The 21,948-nt window shown below is 35.9% G+C and overlaps 1 non-coding gene across 1 annotated transcript; it reads right to left on the reverse strand.

Moving 5' to 3' along the window:
* Nucleotides 1-20,804: 20,804 nt before the first annotated feature.
* LOC127124117 (small nucleolar RNA R71) lies at nt 20,805-20,911 on the reverse strand. Its single transcript, XR_007803754.1, has one exon. It is a non-coding gene; the product is annotated as a small nucleolar RNA R71 (small nucleolar RNA).
* Between the last annotated feature and the right edge of the window lie 1,037 nt (nt 20,912-21,948).

Here is a 21,948-nt window from a genome sequence, read left to right on the forward strand (position 1 = left end):
CATTCAGACCTGATGTGTCCATACCCATCACATTCATAGCACTGAACCTCTTTTCCTTCTTTGGGCTTCTCATCTGCTCTTGCTTTTCTTCCAGCATTGTTGTCAGACGAGATGTTCTTGACATTTGCCTTGGATCTGACATCCATTTTCTTTAATAGTCTGTTAAACTGTCTCCCCATCATTGCAACTTCATTGGCCCACTCTTTATCCAAATCTTGACTGTTTTCCTCTTCTGTGTTGGATACAAAGGCAATGCTCTTGGTTTTCTTTTCAGTTCCCTCAATTAATCCCATCTCAAAGGTTTGGAGGGAGCCAATTAACTCATCTACCCTCATGTTGGAGATGTCTTGAGACTCATCTATGGCAGTCACCTTCATTGCAAATCTCTTAGGGAGTGACCTAAGTATTTTTCTCACCAACTTTTCATCTGTCATCTTCTCTCCCAGGGCTCCTGAAGCATTATCTATCTCAAGGATACTCATGTGAAATTCATGAATGTTTTCATCTTCTTTCATCCTTAAGTTTTCAAACTTGGAGGTGAGCAGCTGAAGTCTAAACATCTTTACCCTAGAGGTGCCTTCATGAGTGACCTTGAGAATGTCCCAAGCATCTCTGGCCACTTCACAATTGTTTATCAGCCTGAAAATATTCTTGTCTACCCCATTGAATATTTCATTCAAGGCTTTAGAGTTTCCAAGAGCAAGATCATCCTACTCCTTGGACCATTGTTCTTCAGGCTTCTTCTTAGTGGTGGCTTCTCCTTCTTTAGTAATGACAGGATGCACCCAACCTGTTAGCACTGCTTTCCAAGCCTTGTTATCAAGGGATTTCAGAAACGCTACCATTCTAGGTTTCCAATAGTCATAGTTAGAACCATCCAAAATTGGTGGCCTATGAACAGATCCTCCATCTCTCTCCATTGTACCAGAAAGTATAGCCCCTAGATCTCACCCAAAACCAGAGCAGGATGTCTGCTCTGATACCAATTGAAATTCTGGTATCAGATATAAGATGTCGAAGGTAATGTCACAACACTGATGTCTGCTAATACACAATGGATAAAATAAACAGAATGGTAAAGCGAATAACACAAGCAATTGTTAACCCAGTTCAATGCAACTCACCTACGTCTGGGGGTTACCAAGCCAGGAAGGAAATTTACTATAATAGAATTAGTTCAAAGACTATCCGTACACTTCACCAAGTTATAATCTTTCTCACCTAATCTCTACCCGTGCAATTTCTACCTAAGCACTCTTAGATATGAGAACCCACTCACTTCCCTTACAATCACACACCCGTGATTTTAAACAACAATCCCTTGTGAAAAGAAAATACTTTTCAATTACAAACTCTTGATTTTACTTCACAGTTTCAATCAAGAAGACACACTCTTGATCTTGCTTCAAAGCTTTGATCAAGAAGACAAATCAGTCCAATTCAATCATCAATGGATGACTTGAATGACCTACAGACACAAACCCTAGCTCTCTCTCTAAATTTCGCTCAGTCTTGGTTGTGTGTTCAAACAGGTTTTCTGAGTCCCTTTTTATAGAAACATTGGACAACTTGAAAACCCTAAATATATTTTCCAATCAAATCTTTTCATATCAGCTGTAAAGATCTCCTTGGAAAATAAACAAATCTGGTTGAAATCCCTGAAAGAATGCGCCAGCTAGCCATATCTTCAATCAACCAATGATTGCCATTAATTGTGCAATCACAAAACACCAAACATTCATACTGAATGTTTTGTGTACAGGATGTCATGACATCGGGTCTGACATCTGGAAAAATCCTGCATAATCTAATTTCCTTTTATAGCAGGTACAGCCATATCAGATACCATGACATTGTGTATGTCATTTGAAACAATCCTGCATGAACATGTCTTCCAATTAAGCTCCAGCAGGTACATCCAATATCAGACGCCTTAGCATTGTAAGTGGCATTCTGAAACAATCCTGCTTGCACATGTTCTTTAACTCCAGCAGGTACATAGGCTATCTTATGTAAAGACATCACACATGACATCTTGTGAACACTCTTTGTTTTACCAAAATTTCTGCCAACACTTAGAATCAACACCAATGTTTTCTTCTAGACATGTGTGATGAGCATCCTAAGTCCAAGTACCACTGGTCCTTAAATCTCTCTTCATATGTTGTTGTAACCATCAACAACGTCTCTTCTTCTTCATGTTTCGCCAGCTTTGCATAAGTTTCTTGATTCTTTTGCTATTCTGGATAATCACTAGAATAGTGACCATACCTTTGACAATTGTAACACTGAATGTGACTCTTGTATAGCTTTTGACCACCTCCTATTCCACTACCTGCACCACCAACGTGACTTTGGCAAGGTAGAATGACAAATCATACTCCTTATCATATCCTTAAGAGCCCGGTTTCATCTTTCACTCACACTGTTCATCATAGGTAACCGTGACATGGTGTACTGTGGGATGGTTCCACATTTCTCTAGGTATTTGGCAAAAGGCTTCGGGCGTTGTTCTCATGAAATATCATATTTGTTGTAATATACAGTGCCACTATCAGATTTGACTTTCTTATTTCTTTTGTTGAGTTGATTCTCAACTTTAGTCTTAAATGATTTGAGCACATCCAACGATTGAGACTTTTCATGTATAAGAAAAATGTATGCATATCTAGAACGGTTAAATATGTTTGTGGTCCTTCTAAATATCTCAAATTTTACTTTTAATCCTTCAAAATATTCCCTTCAAAGAGCAGGCCTCCCAAAATTGTTCATCCATACTTTTGGTCCCTCCTACAACTTAACGACGGTTTTTACAACTTAGCGACTAAATTAGTGATGGTTTTAGCAATGATTTATTACTTAGCGACCAAATTAGCGATAGTTGTAGCGATGATTTAGTATTAGGGACCAAAAGTGTGGATGTAAAATTTTAGAAAGACCATTCTTTGAAGGAAATATTTGAGGGACTAAAAATGAAATTTAAGATATTTAGGAGGACCACAAACATATTTAACCATATCTTGAATAATTTTCTATGAATGATATAAAGTATTGTTGACCATTCCATGAAGGTGTAGGACATGGTGCATAAATGTATGTATGTATTAATTCTAAGACATTCATAGCTCTCTATATAATAAGTTTCTTTGTTTTGATATATTTACCTTCAACGCATTCAACATAAATATCAAAGTTTGTTAAGTCAATGGAATATAAAATTCCATCAAGCACTAAACAATCAACTCTATTTTTAGAGATGTGACTTAGGCGATTGTTCCATAATGTTCCTGAATCATTACTATAAATTTTATGCTTAGTACCACGTGATTCTACATTTAAGGATTCACCGTAGGTAGCTATCGTGTCAAGTAAATATAGATTATCATGACCCTTAAGTGATTCGGTTTCAATAATATATGAATTAAAAGACAACTTGGACATATTATTTTAAAATGAACACAAATAACCTGATTTGTCCAAATAAGAAACTGAAATTAAATTCCGTCTAAATGACGGTACAACAAAAGTTTCTTTCAAATCCAAATAAAATCCAATACATAATAATAATCTAAAATTCCTTGTAGCTTCCACCGACTTGCATCTCCAAAATAGATGTATCTTTCAACATCATTTGGCTTTCAGTAGTTCAAGAAACCCTGTATTGAAACACTAATGTTAGTAGTTGCACCTGAGTCTAACCACCAAGTATTTCTAGGTACTGAAACTAAATTTACCTCATAACATACCAAATTAAAAAATATACATTTCCTTGCATGTCAAGCATGGTATTTGGGACATTTCTTATTCACATGTCCAGACATTTTCCAAAAGAAACATTTATCATCATGTTTTTTATTCTTTTGTGAAGGAACATTTGCAGCTTCATTCTTGGTCTCATTAGTTTTCTTTCTTTTTCCATTGTCCTTATAGGTGCGAATAAAATAAGCACGTTTTGTCTTATCTTGCTTCATCATTTTCTCTTCTTACACACAAAATTAAATGAGCTCATTAAAAGACCATTTCCCTTTTTGACAATTATAAGATATCTTAAACGAACTGAATTGTGAAGGAAGAGAAACTAATAATAAATGAACAAGCATATTTTCAAACAACTCAAGCTTTAGTGTCTTAAGTTTTGAACAATGTTTGACATGCCTATAATGTATTCCCTATATATTTCATTTGCCTTGATACCTCATAGAAATCAAGTTCTGAAGAAGAGTACTTAATTCCCCCTTATCGTTTTTCTTGAAGCACTTTTCAATCTCGGCAAGGAAAATTTTGACATTTGTTATATCTTATGATGTAGTACCTTTGAAGACCCCATGACTGTCACACTTAATGATCATGAGACTCATGCAATTGGATCGATCCCACTTCTCATAATCTTTCCTTTGTTCATAGGTACTAGATTCCGTAAGAGAAGTTGGTTGCTTTAAATTTCCATGTTCTCTTTCCACTCCTTGAAATGTTTCCCATTAAGGATCAGACCGAATTCAAATTAGCAGATATTGAAGTAATTGTAGCTGAAAATAGAAAAAAATTAAACACTTTAAATATACTCATATAAAAGAAATATGGATTCATCAATTTGTTCAAACAATAGCATAATTTATCTCAAAATACCTAGTGCATCATAAATATTGAGTCTTTGGACACTTATATTAACAAGTAGTGGTACTATTTTCGTAATGGTGAAACATTAATAATAAAACATATCAAATAATAAACCTCTATTTGGATGTGAGACCTTATAATTATCACATGTTCACCATCACATGCTTGTTTGAAATTCGGCCAAAAACCAACGGTCTTTTGGGTCAATTGATACTCGCATGAATAAACATACACACAAAATAGAAAAATCATTTTCTCATAAGTAATTTCGATAAAAGAGATCACTTTGGTGACTTTTCATTTTTATTCATTTAAAATATTAAACTATTGTATAAAATACAAAGTGTAACGAAAAGTGATTTAACACGATAAAAAAAGAGACAGTTTTTCATTATTTTAGTTCCTAGAAGAATAGACTTTTTCTTATAACGAATGTGATAATTTTGGATCAGCCTTATTGCCTTGAGTTTTAGTTGCTAATTTCCTCAATTAGGAATCCTATTAATATAGTTCATGATTTTATAAATACATTTTAATCAATTATGACTAAAATCATGAATTATGATTAAAAAAACATGAATCTTACACGAATCAGGAAGATCAAAAGGGATTCTAATTTTGCAACTCTAATATATAAAAAAATCATAAATTCAAAATGAATAAGATATGGGTAGCTCTGATACCACTTGTTAGATCTATTTGATTACTTATCATATAGAAATCAAGAACAAAACTTTAAACTAATCATTATGAGTAAAATATGTCTTCGACTCACATCCCTTAAATTCATACAAAAATTTAATCAAAGATCGAAAGCGGAAGCATATCTGAGTTTTTCATTGGAACCGTTGAAGGTTGCGGGTATGTGAGCTTCCGATTTGTAGTGTTCTTTAGAATTTATTAAACTTCTGATGAAGATGAAAAGAGAATCCTGATAAATCGTGTTTTTCTGTCAACTCTATAAATGAAGATCATAACTTATATAAATAATCTTAGGGTTATTTTTTAGTTTTCACATTTTAATTTGTTTCCTCATCAAATTAGATATTGACTTGTGGCATGTCTAAAATAACCTTATATTTCATGATATTTATATTTTTAGCGACATACTTAATATCAATTAATTAGCCCTCTAAATCTTGACTAATTAAACAATGATTCTAACTTCTTAATTATTACCTCAGTGATTTAAAATTCTAACAAAATAATTATTATGAGAGTCACAAAGTTAACTAAGTTACCCTACTCTTATCTGATGTGTCTTATATGGCATTACATTCAACTATGGAATTACAATTAACATATTGGGAAAATAATAACTCAAATCTCACGATGGTCAAAAATAGAATTTAAAAAGAGTTTATCAAATATGATATCTTTTATCTTATAAATTGATTTTATAAGAATGAATTTTAACAAACTAAAATTATATTTAATATTAAAAATCAAACCATTCACCATTTATTCTACACACTAGGCCAATGATATTAAACGCGGAGAAATGTAATGAAAAAAATCAAGTCTTACGTATAAATAATTTGGTCAACCACCATCGATTATATCGAGAAACTCCTTAATATAAATACAGTTTTAGCCTTTTTTTTATATGTTTCTTTTGTTTTCTTCTTTTTATATTATTGTTTTCAAAATGTTTAATTTTTGCTTACCTACTTTGTCAAACAACAAAAACACTAGGTGATTGATTAGTCGGAATAGGATAAGGACGAATATGGGCATTATAAGGTTTTGTATTACATAAATAAACAACTTCTTTTAAATCATCATTTGGTCAAAAGCCACATTTATGCAAATAATTTCAAAAGATATTCGATCTATAGTATATCCATAACCTTCTTCTTTTTAAGGGAAAAAATTATTAAATATCATTCTTACAATTCAATATCCCTACACACCACAAAGAGAGATAGATATCAATAATGATGCCTCTATTTTTAGCAACACAACCATTGTTGTGGATTTACAAACTTTGCTTTTTCGAACACTATGAAATCATCCTTAACTAGTGTAACATACCATATGCTTGAGAGCACAAAGTCATTTCACTAACTCATTAAAAACTTAATGTACAACCTACATTAACTTTTAATGAATGATGTCTGCCTTACTATTGTTTTGATCATGTTTAGGTTATTTGAAAAAACGGTGATATGACACAGAATCATAGTAGTCAATAATATAACTCTACGAAATCAACCTCATTCACACTATAATCTATCTGCATGACCATAAATAACCACATACAGCATGAGAATTGAAATCTCCTTGTTTCCCGTAAGGTGTTTTTGTTTTATGCAAAAAGACCAGTGCACGTGCGAATTCTTCTATAAAACACCTGGAGACTCTATTCCAAGAATTATGCCTCCTTGTTTTGAGGACTATATCATCAGCTAGCTCTTTTATGACCTCCTCTTCTTAAACATGTTGTACTCTAAAAAGAGACAAATTATTCAAAACAAAAATCTATTTACTTTTATAAGATGAAAATAAGTAATAATTAATTTTGATATGTTAAAAAAAAATTAAGAGAATTGTTCTGGTCCGTTCGTAAGACTCACAACGAAAGACGCAATAGCAAATATCGTGCAGAAAGGCGTGTCGAACATATGGGATATCACCGCAATTGAGTGACACGTGATTTCAGCCTCCAGTGCACTTCTTTTTAATGTTGGATCTGATCGAACGGCCACATGTATAATGCATCAGATATCTTAGAGATAGTTTTAACCGGTTGTCCTATATAAAGCACAACGCATGTTTTAGGCTCATTCACGCTCTAAAACTACTTTCTCACTCATTTATTAACTTGAGCGTTGGAGTGTTAATCTTGCAGGTCCACCCCCATTTTGCGGTACCCAAAATTCACTCCACCACATCAGAGAACAAGTCAGTTTGATATACACCTATTTCTAGTTCCTCTACAGAACATCGACGCTGTATGTAGAAATCGACTTCAAATTCTAGCAAATTTCAACAAAGGTCACATCTCTTCACCACAATCTCATACCAACTATCTTGTTCTTTTCAATGCACCGATCTCTTCCAAGTAAAAGTCATCGATCTAATCCCTGTTATCATGGTAGCATTGAAAGCGACTCGTTCAGTCGTCATACGCAATGCCAGCATCATGCCAACTTCTCTAATCGACACCCCAGATCTAGTAAGGGAGGCTCAACCTCTCCCACTGACTGAAAACACTTCAATTCTAGTTACCCCTCATACAGTTTCAAAGCCACAAAGTGTAGTACCTACAACAATCGGACAAGAAACCTTTCAACCTCTTCCAACTTTTCAAACTCCTCTACGACCACCCCAAGGCCAAACTTTGAAGCATCATTCGTCATAACCTATCATCCCTGGACATGAAATGCTTCATAGTTTCCAACAACTACAACTAGTTTAGGTGTGCAAAGGATAAATGATTTATTAAAAATTTTCTAAAACCAAGCACAACAGCATAATTCATATTTCCTCGTTGAAAAGGTGCTCCGGATTGAAGAAAACTTGCAGTTCACTTTTCCCATAGATAATGTGCGGCCCAAGACCATTTCATACGACGAGTAGAGATGCAGACTAGAGCCTATCATTATCAACATTGTTTCACCATACATGGCAGGGCCTAGATCTCCAGAATACAACCAGCATCGAGGATACCATACTTTGACTCATGGTTCTAGAGGAAGAGGCATGAGTTAAACACCACTAGATGATTGTCATCGTCATCTATCAACATCACGCCACTCTCGAAAGGAGGAGCGGCATGACGCTAAAGCAACCCTCTATATCCGAAAGAGAAACTCACCCTCAATACAGATCCTCAAATTCAAGATCCTCGAGTCTCTTGAAAAGCCCATGAAGTTGGAGAGTTATGGCATAACAGAGGTTGCAGACGAACATATCAAGCATATTGAACAAGGCTTTACTATTATCACGCTCGGGGAGCCGTAAAATGAAATATGGTTGTATTGATCCTCAAGGGAGCCGTCATTACATGGTTCAAAGATCTCCTAGACAGGAGCATAAATTCTTGGAAGGATTTATGTGACTCTTTCACCAAAAATCCACTACGTAAAAATGGAAACTCACCACCATAGTTATCCTTAGTAGAATCCATAAAAAAGAAGGAAATCCTATGAGAATATATTAACTAATTCACAATGGTAACAATAGAAGTATGAGAAATTTTAGATATTTAAAAAGGGGTTGAGGTTGAACTGTATGTTCCACGAGAAGTTTGGGTTTGAGGAAACCATTATGTTGAATGACATACTGGATAAAACCTAGCCCTATATTGACTATTAGGAATAGTCAAAGAGGCAGAGAAAGGTCGAGGAGCATGGAACCCCATACATGGTCGGGAGAATGAGAGGGACTCCAATTGTTGTCGAGATGACGTAGATTGTGGACCTCGGGCCAGGTTCTAATTATATAATCCTTTGAAAACTTCGAGGGAGAAAATTTAATAACAATACATGAACACCAATTTTAAAGAAGTCGAGATTAAGAACTCCTACACGGTCAAAGAATCAATCATGATAGATCAATCAAAGTACTGTCGTTTTTACAAAAGTCACAGCCACATCACTAATGGATGCATCCAATTAAAGAATGAGATAGAGGAGCAATAAAAAATGGGAAACTTACCCGGTACACCGAAGAGGGAGGCCTAAGGGAAGATCAAGACACAAGGAAAGACAATGAAAAAAATGATCTCCCCGCTAGAAAAAGGGGTCCCCACAGAAAATTGTAGAGGTCGTTAGCGGGATAAAGGAAACAAGGAAAATAATAGCGTCAATACATCACATCCATGAACGGGGGACTTCCTCGATCAAGGAACCCCTTCAAAGGTATAATAAAAAAAGAAGAAGAATCGAGCTGATGGAAGTTAGCAAGGAGGAGGGAGCGAGCTCTGGAGAAAAACCAGAGAGGTCTCCTCTCGAATTCTGAGATTGGGAAAAGGTAGGAGAAATCCCAAATGAAAATTTTTCTTTGGTCATAACAGCGACCATGGCTAAATTTGACGTATCTATAATTCACATTGATAGGGGAAGTACTTGTGAAATTATCGCAGAGCGCTTTGAAAAATTAGGGCTAAAAAGGGAGAAGTTGTGGCCATATGAAGGGACCAACCTATAAGCTTTTAATGGGATGGTTACTCGCTTCTAGGGGTACTAGATCTAATGGTCACCCTAGGGGAATGAAAAGACACAAGGATGATTTACCTTTAGTTATTAGTGGTTCCTTGCAAAAGCATCTACAACTACATCTTAGGGAGACAATTCCTGACAATATTGGACTTTGAGACAAGCAATATGAATAAGAATATCATGTTGGTCATGCCAAACTTGTTGATTATGTCTTTGAGACTTCTCATTCCACTAAGGATGCATATGTTGATGGTGTGGTTGTCTACCATACAACTTACAATAGTACAAGGGAATGGAGTAAACAAAATTATTTCACTGGTAATCATGTGCGACAGGATGCTGAGACATGTTACCTGACATTTTGCAATATTATTTCTAAAGAGGAGTAATACACTTTGAATTTGATGGATCACCAGTATGTATAACCTTTTTCATGTCTTTGAAGGTTACAACATTGTGTGCTTTATTAGATTCACCTTCTTCATCATTAGTGACATTAGAGATTTTTCTTTGTTTCTTAGGAAAACTTGAGCATTCAGCTTGAATATGTCCAAAATCTTTACATTTGATCCATTTGCACTTGTAAGAATAATTGAGATTTTGTCTTTAACCATCTTTTTCTTTATGATGAATGTTCTTGACAATTATAGGCACATTATTCCTATATATCTTGTCAAGTTTTCTCATGACGTTACTAAAGATCTTAGAAAGCCTGCTATTTTCTTCAAATTTACATTCTACTTGGTCTTCAAAACCTTTATAACTTCCTTTGGCTTTATTCTTTGGAGGATAAATAATCTTTGATCTATGAATTTCTCCTCCTTCATTGAGATTATCCATATTGAACCAAATAAGAACCCTGGAACTCACCCAAATAGAACAGCGTGCTTACTCTGATGCCAATTGAAATTCTCTTCTCAGGAGGACAAATGTTGGACCAGATATCTAGGACAACGTACATAGCTGGTTTATGACAAATAATAGATTATGGGGATAAATGTTAGATATGATGTCTGGGACATTGTATACAAGAAAGTAAAAACCAGTTACTCAACCAAGTTATGACATATTAACTTATACAAGATTATGAAGCAGAAAAGAAATAAAGAACACAATAATTCTTAACTTATTTCAATGTAAACCACACCTATATCTGTGGGGCATTCTACCCAAGAAAGGAAATCCATTATTCTATTGAATTATTACAAAGTGTCTTAGATAAACAAAGCCCCTTGTTCAATTCCCCTTTTCTTAATTCTACCATATTTTCTTTCTATTTATGACTCCCCTTAAATATGAGAACCCTTTATCACTTTCTCTCAATCATTAATCCCAAGTGATTAACATCAATAAACACAATGTTAAATGTTGAATACAACTCAAGTAAACAAATCAACTACTATGCTTTTTGAATGAAGCAATAGTGCGGCGTACAATTAACACATATACTTTGTTCTCAAGCTTATAAAATTAGTATCTTAGAACAAAGTTTTACAACTCAACAAAGAAACAAAACTTTATGCCTTAAGATATGATTTCATGCGCTAGAATGGTGCACAAAAATAACTCAAACAAAGAATCAAAAATAAAAACAATAACACAAAGAGTCTTCACAACATGCACACCTCAAACTTGAGGTTCGATTCTCCTTAAATAGAAATGCTTCTTCTAGGCTTTTTCCAATGAGCATTAGCAGCTTTTGATATCATCCAGAAATATAGGAGATTATGTTTTGATTTGTTTCTTAACAGCCTCCAAAAGATATGATTTGTTTTGATTCAAATTCAAATTCAAATCTCCATTTAAATTGAATTGATCTCAACCAATCTTTAACAAACAAATCCACATAAATGCATTGCTAAATATAACAACAAATCAGATTGGAATCAATCATAATTTTTTCACCTAACAACATCTATCATGGCCTACTGACAAGGTCCATATGTTACATTGCACACATGCTGGAACATCGTGTTCCACATGTTGCACCAGAACATCCGAATTAACTCTCTTCATATAAATCTTCTTTGTAAAGTAAATCTTGGATTAAACCAAAACCAAATATTACTTCAAAGCAAATCCAATCAAATATTTTTTGAATAAATCAAATCCAAATCTTTTAATTAAATCGCATCATCCATATTCATGATTTAACAAAATATTTTCCAAATTATTTGGATTAACAAACTTCTTCCAAAATTAAACTTCTGCATCTTCTGAAGAAATTAACACCACAATAAACCTGAAGAAAATCCAAAGATAATTAGAACCCAATCCTTACACTAAGATGTCATATAACCGAAAAGCACTTTAGGTGAAACTTGGACTGAACAAAGCTTCTTAGAAACAAACACAATCACACTTTAATTTGTTCATGAAATCTAGATAACAGATTGACGCCAGATGCTGCGCACACATGGTAGAACATCTTGGTCTACATGTTGCCTCTGCATAAAATATATCTTGTACGTATGTTATTTTACCTAATGTATCCAATCACATAGAACAACACAAAGGATATGCACGACCCAAGTGTGTTGTGACAAGCGCTACCACCATATGACCAAATCAATCAAAACCCCACAATAAAAGTTGAATGGATAAAGACCACAAAACAAAGTGGTGGTTAGTGCTTTCTCCTCTCTTGGTAGCTATCCACTCCATAATTTAGAAGTGAGTCCATACTATGTCGACCTCCAAGCAAGCTCAAACTTGGGGTAGGTAATGGATACCACCTTGGTCAGGCACGGTCTCTAGATATGTCCAACAATATTTTTGGGTATAACCTCAGACGACGAAAAATTCCTTGAGAAACAGACTTGGGGAAATAAAGCAATACCATAATAGGTTGAAACAATTCCAAGTAAACAAAATAAGAAAATTCCATGAAGCAACAATAATGGAATTTATATACAACAAATGTTACACTGGGTAGATTCATCCCCAATACACAAAAAAACATACTACGAGCCTGGCTCGTCCTCTATGAAGATTGGTTTCCTTCCCACAATCTCTTAATCATGATCAATCTGTTCTCGTGAAATATGCACATTGGGAAGAAAAATTAAACTTGTTGCAAGGCACTTTCAAAATAAACCTGTAGAACAAAGAAATTATCTTCCACCAACATACTCTTTAGAGAGCTTGGGGTTTTTAAGATGCATCTTCTGAATATTGTCTTCAACCTTCTTCCAACCTTCCAGAGCCTCACTCGGATACGCCTAAAACTTCTTCCCATTCTTGGTTTGCCTTAGCAAGAATGGCCTTTGTTGTGGAAAATTTTGACCTAGCGCGTGTTAGAGCTTCATATTTCTCATTCGTCTCTTGCAAAAGTGACTACACCCTTTTGTCCAACAAGTGAATGTACCCTAAAGTGTGCATATTGGCTTATATCTCTCTCATTAGATTTTTCTCCTATGTGAGCACCTTGTTTACTGTGAAAATTGGTAAACAACCGCTGGTCTTCCAAATTAAGGACATTTTGGTTACTCACATAATCAACTAGATTGATCCTAGGACATGTGCTATTGTTTAAAACTATATATTGAAAAAGGATGAACACTTTGACAATATTCTTGAATGATGAATGTTTGCTTAAAGCGTTTTCAAAGGGATGAATAGCAGAATGTAAGGAAAGTATAAAAAAATGTTTGATAAATGACTTGTAATAAAAGATAGTTTATGGACACAAAGTGTAAATAAACTTTGATTGATATAAAGGCAGTGGTGTTATTAAACGTACATTCTCAATTATACTCGTTTTTTAACATGCTAGATACTTTGAGTAATTCTGATTGATTGTACAACAACTGATCACCCTCAATCCTAACACTAAGACACCTATATATACTAAATCGAAATAACTGTCACCGACGACTTTTCTCATAGGCACTGACACGTTGCACTCGGCATGTCTGCAATTCAGGATAACAATCCACACATCTTTCCTTCAAAATTGGATAAGAATGAAATACGATTATCCCTCTTTCATTAAATTTCAAATAGGTGTCGAACGAACACTTCTGTCGAAATAACATTCTGAACTTGGGAGTATTTCTAAGTTTCACATCAGTCATCTCTTACAGAAGGCAAACTTTGACACTTACTCACATCATGTTTTCTTTATGTTGAAATCATAAATATCTTCAAAAGAATTCTCTCTTCTTAGTTTACCAGCTCCAGCCTGATGTCGAAATTCCCACCTAAGAAATTTACCCCAAAAAAATGCCTTTTCCGACATACTGAAGAAAAGAGGGTATTTTTTGTTTTTACAATCTAATTCGACGTTACAAACTATTCATCTGCTATGACGTCACAGTCATGATGACAACTTTAGGAAAACGTCTCCTCAAAACCCACGTAGGGATCTTTAGGTAATCATTATGTTCCCTAGCTCCTAGGAAATTGTGGTTAGCCTTTAACTGCTACCGCTGATCATGACCATTTCAACTAGCATGTGCCCCACTCTCTTTTCACCCATTAATGCTCAACAAAAACCGCTTCCAATTCCGCAACTTATAAATAGATACACTGAACACTTTTTTTCCAACTTTTCATATTCTGAGCTTCCTCAAACAATTATTTCTTCTATTCTTCATCTTATGACCCACTTGATGTGCCCCACATGCCCCACCGTGGACACTAGAGAGGGCTATGTATGTCTCAGAAACACTAAGGCATTTAAGTAAGACTCCTTGAGGTGTCTTCTTGAATAATTCGTTTTCCATAAGAATGTAACTTAAAGCTTGATACCTGACTTTTCGTTTAGTAGACGCTGTTGGATTTTCTAAATATTCCACTATTGACTTTCTCCAATCTTCGTCTTCTAAACAGTTTATTGCTAGAATCTCAAAATTCTCTTCGTCAGCATATCCTAGCTTTGTTTCCTCCAAATCTTATGGAGAGAGTCTAGTTGACACGACTCTTTCTCTGACCTCGATTACATCTTGTAATTTCTCTTTTGAAATTTTATACCCAGAGGCAATTTGAGCTAAATCATTGGCCTCTTGATTCTGAAGTCGAGGTATATGTTGAATGTTTACCACTTCAAACTTACGTAAGAGTCTGCTAGCTATCACAAAGTACATAATTATATTTTCTTTAACATAGTTGTACTCCTTTGTGATTTGTTTTATTACTAACTTTGAGTCTCCCATTATTTTGACTCGAGTTTCCCCCAATTCCAACAAGATCTCAAGGCCCTCTATCAAAGCCTCATACTCATCCTCATTGTTCGAACAAAGGCCTTCGACCTTGTACTTGAATTTTGTTGGAATTCTGTTAGGAGAAATAATTAATATTCCCACATCCGTTCCGTCCTTATGAGTGGAACCGTCTAAGTATAAATTCAAAGGCTCAAACTCCAGATAGTTTAAGGAGTTGTCTACTATGGAGTGGTCGACTATAAAGTCTGCTACCACTTGTCCCTTAACAGCCTTTAAAGGTATATAATTTAAAGAATACTCGGTTAAAGCCAATGCCCATTTACCAATTCGACTATATAAGATAGGTTTAGATAACATATGCTTAATAACATCGAAATGAGACGAAACGTACACATCAACTGGCTTTATATAATAATTTAATTTTGTACATGAGAAATATAGACATAGGCATAACTTCTCGACTATACTATATCTAGTCTCTGCATTATTGAGAACTCTACTAAGGTAGTAAGTGGCCCTTTCTACGCCATTAGCAGCCTCTTGAGCCAACATGCTCCCTAAAGTTACGTCGGATGCAACTATGTACAATCTCATACTTCTATTCCTACAAGGAGGTGACAGAATCAGAGGATGCATAAGGTAGTCTTTGATCTTGTCGAAAGCCTCCTGTTGCGTTTGCCCTCATTCAAAGCTTTCCTGCTTGAGTCGAAATAGGGGTGAGAAGGCTTGAGTCTTGCCACTTAAGTTAGATATGAACCTCGTTAAGAAGTTGATCTTGCCTAGCAACAACTGCAGTTCCTTCTTTATTGATGGAGCTTTCGCCTCCATGATGGCCTTGGTCTTGTTCTGATTAATTTTGATCCCTTTCTTATGGACCACAAAGCCTAAGAAATCTCCAACCCGTACACAGAAAGCTCACTTTAGAGGATTCATTTTAAGACCATGTTCCTCATTCTTTCGAATGATTGTCAAAGATGGTCTATATGACTTTTTCCTGAAACAGACTTAACCACAATATCATCTATATAGATTTACATAAACATTTCGATGCAATCATGGAAAATGGAATTCATTACCCGCTGATAAGTTGGCCTAGAGTTTTTTAGGCCAAAAGGCATCACTACCCATTCGTAGGTGCCTAACGCTCCGGGACATCGAAATGCCATTTTCTACACATCTTTATCAGCAATGAAGATCTGGTTATATCCAGAATATCCATCGAGTATGCTAAGATACTCGTGTCCTGCGGAAAAATCTACTAGCATTTCCGCCATAGGCATTGGATACTCATCCTTTGGGGTTGCAGCATTCAAATCTTTGAAATCAATGCAAACCCTCAAAGTACCGTTCTTTTTAGTAACTAGTACAATATTAGCAATCCACTCGACATACCTGGTGGTGTGGATGAAATTGTATCTAAGAAGCCTTTCGAACTCTTCTTTGATCTTCGACAGAACTTCAGGTGTAAAACGCCTTGGGGTCTGCTTGATGGGCTTCTTCCCAGGCTTTAATGGAAAATTAAGTTCGACCAGATCTCTGCTCAAACCAGGAATTTCATCGTAATCCCGTGCGAAGCAGTCTTTGTATTCCTTCAGCAACTAGATCACTTCGACCTTGAGTTTTGGGCTGATGTTGGCTCTTACGTATGTTGATTCCCACTTACCCAAGTGGATTTCTTCTAGGGGGTCTTGTGCTAGCATCTTCGCTTTATTCACCAGCAGATCATTTTCGAAACCTGTAAGACCCCAATTTTGACCCTAAGATCCCTCATGTTATCTCATCATTTGCATTAGCTTTGGGATCACACCTTGGCATCCTCCTTGCCCTCCATTCATTGGGTTTGCATTGGGAGAGATCACCAAGCAAATTTGATTGTATCATACTTTGCTTTTCTTTGTTTACTAACCAAAATGCCAAAAATATGTCTATGTGTAGCTTTGTTTCTTTTGTAGGTAGTGTGTACATCCACTTGTGCCTCATCAAGCTCACAACTAGGGTTTGAGACCCTCATGACAAGAGATCAATCAAGAAAATATTCACAATGGTTCTAAGCATAATATATGGATCCCTATATTCTTAATTTATCATTTTGATCAAGAATTCATCAAGAGTTTGAAGCTTGTTTGCCTTTGAAGCCCTACTTCATCTAGGTATCTTGTGTGACTTCCTCATCAAGTTTCTTCAACAATTGGTCAAATATATCAAGGTATACTTCATTAAAAATCATATTATACATATATGATCCTCCATGTCTCCTAAAGATCAAGAGAACTTCAAGTGTGCAAGTTGGTTCAAAGAGGTTGACCAGAGAAAGTCAACTGGTCAAAACTGGGGTTCCCTAGACCCTATCTCACACAAGTTTTGTCATATGAAAATGATTACAAGATAAACTTTACTCTTTATGACACTCCAAACAACTTTCATGTTGGCATAGAGAGCTAGTTTTTCTTGGAAAGTCATTTTTTATGGAGAAAGATTATATGTCATTTTGTTTGTGCCCTAGTTAGAAGGTCAACTTCCAAGGATCATAACTTGCTCAATTTTTATGATATTAAGTCCATCCAGGTATCATAATCAATTCAAGATGTATTCTCCAAGTTTTATTCTTTGAGAAATGTCAAACTCAACTTGCAAAGGCATGTGCAAAGAGAAAACATGATAGGTCATTTTGGGCCATCATCATTGAACAAGCAATTTTCATCAACTTCTAAAATGAATAACTCCCTCATGAAAAATCCAAATGATGTCAAATTTGTTACCAAATTTAAGAGGGATTAAATATCTACAACTTTGGTGAAGAAACCATTTTAATTTGGAGCTCATAGAAAAAGTTATGCAAGGTGGAAGAAGTGGTCATTTGACTTTGTACTTAGAAAATTTTCAACTTTGATTTCTCCAACTTCCACTTCAAAATTCATCATGATCCAAGCTCCAAATGGAAAAGTGTTCAACATTAAAGTTGTTACCCTTGATATCAGCTTTCCAAAAAGTCTAATATCACTTCATTTGGAAAATAATTGAGGGACTTGTGCATGGTTCCTTTGTTGGGTTTGTTTTCGCAAGTTTTGAATTCAAGTGATCATTTCTTTTTGCATGCGTACATGTGATGATTTCAGTATCCATTATGCACTAATTAGAGTGGGATTCCATAATTTTTTGGGCCCAAATCAATTCCCATGTATCCATGCACTAATGTTACTATTTTTGGCCAAATTTGAAAACGGTGCAAAACTGAATTCCATAGCCTATATATACCATTGCATTGCCTCAAGATCGATAGACACACATTGCCCAAGGCTTGTCAAGCCATCCCAAAACCCTACACCATAGAATTCCTTACAGATGTCTTTGAAATCGAGTTTGAATTTCACCTTCTGTTTTGAGATTCAAACTTCAAGGATTCATTGCCCTTTTCATCTCAATTGGTCACTGCAAGCAAGAGGAGGAAGAACCAAGTGAATTCAGATCAAGATCAAGTCAAATCATAGCTACCTGAAGGTGAATTTTCAAAAACTTCAGGCCTTCGATTCTCTCTCAATTCTTCACCATTCTCTGTGATTATTTGTTGCCTGAAGTCCTACCAATGTAGGCAACAAGATTGAGTTACTTTGAGGTCAAATCAAAGCAACTCAGATCATGCACCTCAAATTTCAAATCCATGTATTGATCACACCGAATTACACCGTGTTTTTGACTCGAATTTCACATGTTTATTAGGACTTTATTATCATTTTATTTGTATTATGCTCTCTTTTCTCTTGTTTTCAGATATTTAGCACTTTCGGACACTTTTGGAAGAAACGAAGCAAAAAGACCTAAAATTAGGGTTTTTTGGCGAAATTACACACATGGCGTTACACATGGCGGCCGCTATAGGGGAAGCCATGAGTCATCAGCCCTCAACTAGGAGGTATCTGCCACATTCCCATGATCCATCCCATTTACACACATGGCGGACGCCATGAAGGGATGGCGGGCGCCACCTTTGGAAATCACGTTCCTACTAAAGCCCACTAAGGAGAAGTTGGAGGGCACCATGGTCTTTACAAACTGCTGAGAATCTCTATAAATAGCTCATTTCATTTCGTTTTCTATCATCCAACTTAGTTTTACAACATCAAGCATATAGTTATCATTTGTAATAGCAATAATCCGTCACATTGGGGGGTTATCGCACCTTTGTGAGATTGAGTTGGGTCACTTCGAGTTGCTGTCATCTTTAGCTTCAGGAGTCGGAGGTTTATCTTTGTACCAGAATCGAAGCCTCTGTTTGGAGCAGGTTCTTATTTATCGCTTTATTTATTTATTTTCCGCATCGCTTTTATTTTATTTATTTCCTGCATCGCTTTTATTTTATTTATTTCCCGCATCGCTTTTATTTTATTTATTTTGCGCATCGCTTTACTTTATTTATTTTCCGCACTTGCTTTACTTTATTTAATTCTCGCACTCGCTTTACTTTATTTATTTTCCGCACTTGCTTTACTTTATTTATTTTACGCACTTTACTCGCTTTCTACGCCTCACATTCTAAAACAAACTTTTCATCATGATTAACACCGTTGTGTTCGTTTGTGTTACCATGTCTGGCTAAATCTTTTAAAGGTTAGAATCTAAGGATCGCGGTTAAAGTAATGTTTCACATATTGAAATCTGTAGAAATACTTTAAAGGCTGTTTTGATTTTAACTTGAGTTTTTTAAAACAAACTTGATTAGTTTTAATTATTCGAGGAGTGCGAAAGCACCCTGGCGTAGTAACTAGGAATCTTTATCACTTTAAGGAAAAACTATTTTTGAAACTGTTTTCAGACGCGTTGATAGGTTTAAAATCAGTAAACTCCTTGTGTAAACTTTCCAAATCAAAATCACTTTTCAACTAAGTTTACGAGTCTCATTTCTTAAAAATAGGTTTACTACTTTAGCATTCTGCGCACCTTTTATAAGTGACAATAAAAGGCCTTAATTTAAGGGTAAACTCGGTTCTGAATACGCGAAAGCGACAGTTCCTGTTAAATGGATTCTTTTCAAGAGTAGAAAATATTGCCTCATAAGTAGTTCTATATAAACAATCGAAACATCACTTAACTGACGTGAATTACATTCAACCTGTCTTTACCTGCATTTATTATTTACCGTTATTTTGTAAACCCAATACCTCTTTTACACCGCCTTAGATAAACACCGTAACGATAGTATTCGATAGATTGACGATTGGTCTCTGTGGGATCAATATTCTTTTATATTACTTTGACGTTATTCGTGCACTTGCGAATCACAATGATCAAGTTTTTGGCGTCGTTGCCGGGGACCAACTTCGTCAAATTTTGTACCCTGTTGTTACACCGTATAGACTAAGGCATTATTAGCCGGTAAATGCGAAGAACTCGTAATACCTGAAATTTAGTAAATCCTTTAGCAGAACCCGAACGTTATACTCGTACACGCCTCTTACTCATCCGAATTAAGAAAGCTATGGCCGAGAATCGCGATAGGCGACCTCTTAAGGAATATGCCCAACCCTCTGAAGATGAACCTAGTTCGAGTATAGTAAAACCCTTTATTCTTGCTAATAATTTCGAACTAAAACCGTCTTTGTTGCAATTAGTGCAACATAACCAATACGCGGGTCTCGCTACCGAGAACCCGAATCAACATTTAAAAGTTTTTATCCAACTAGCCGACACCTTTAAATCTAATGGCGCTTCACCCGATGCGACCTGTTTAAGATTATTTCCTTTCTCCCTCAGGGATAGCGCATGTTCATGGCTAGATTCACTTCCAGCTAATTCAATAACTACCCGGGAAGACCTTAGGAGAGTATTCCTTGCTAGATATTTCCCCCCTAGTAAGACTGTTGTTCTTCGAAACCAAATAACTAGATTTGCTCAAAACCAAGGAGAATCGCTTTTCGAAGCTTGGGAGAGATATAACGAGCTATTAAGAGTCTGCCCACACCATGGCCTAGAACAATGGTTGATTGTTCATACCTTCTACAATGGACTCGATTATAATACCAAGATGAGCATCGACGCTGCCGCAGGTGGCATGCTGATGAACAAACCTTATCTAGAAGCTTGTGACCTAATTGAGGATATGGCCCAAAACCATTACCAATGGGGAACTGAATGAGCATCAATAGACAAAAAGGAGACCCAAGGTGGAATACATGAGGTAAGCTCTCTAGACATGATGCAGCCAAAAATGGACGCTTTAGCCCTTAGGATCGAGCATATGTCTACAAACACTAACGCCGTAGCAGTAGTACACATAGAGTGCGAACTCTGTGGATCTAAAAGACACGAATCAGTGGAGTGTAACCTTTTAAACGAACTAAATACCGACCAAGTGAATTACGCCCAAGGTAACCCGTTTTCAAACACTTACAACCCTGGATGGAAGAATCATCCAAATTTCTCTTATAGAAACCAGAACCCTATCCCAAATAATGCACCCCAGAGACCGCAAGGTTATCAAGCCCAAAAACCAAATCAACCTATGCAAGTTGTGCCCCAGAAGTCTAACCTTGAGAAGATCATGGAAAGCTTTATATCGGTCCAGACTCAGCAAAATAAAGAATTCCTAAACCAAAATATTCACGTAAACAAACTTATAACGCAATTAGGAACCAAGGTTGATCAGATAATCACTCACAACAAGATGCTTGAAACCCAGATCTCACAGGTAACACAAAACTAATCCCACAAACTACACCTGGAGGCCAATTTCCTGGACAACCTCAACAAAACCCTCGAGGGCAAGCTAACGCTATCTTGTTACGAAGTGGGACCGCTTACGAAGGGCCTCAGAACCCAGCAATGAGCGAGTCCAAAACTTCTAACAACCAAGAAGAGGAAACAAAGGAATCCGAGAAACAAACCAACCAAGAAGGTGAAGCCAAGGATAAAACTTATAAACCACTGCCCCCGTACAAACCACCAATCCCGTATCCGCAAAGACTTAAACAAACCAAAGTCAACAACCAATATCAAAAATTTATAAA

Source organism: Lathyrus oleraceus, chromosome 2 (genome assembly GCF_024323335.1).
Source record: "Lathyrus oleraceus cultivar Zhongwan6 chromosome 2, CAAS_Psat_ZW6_1.0, whole genome shotgun sequence".
Lineage (NCBI taxonomy): Eukaryota > Viridiplantae > Streptophyta > Magnoliopsida > Fabales > Fabaceae > Lathyrus > Lathyrus oleraceus.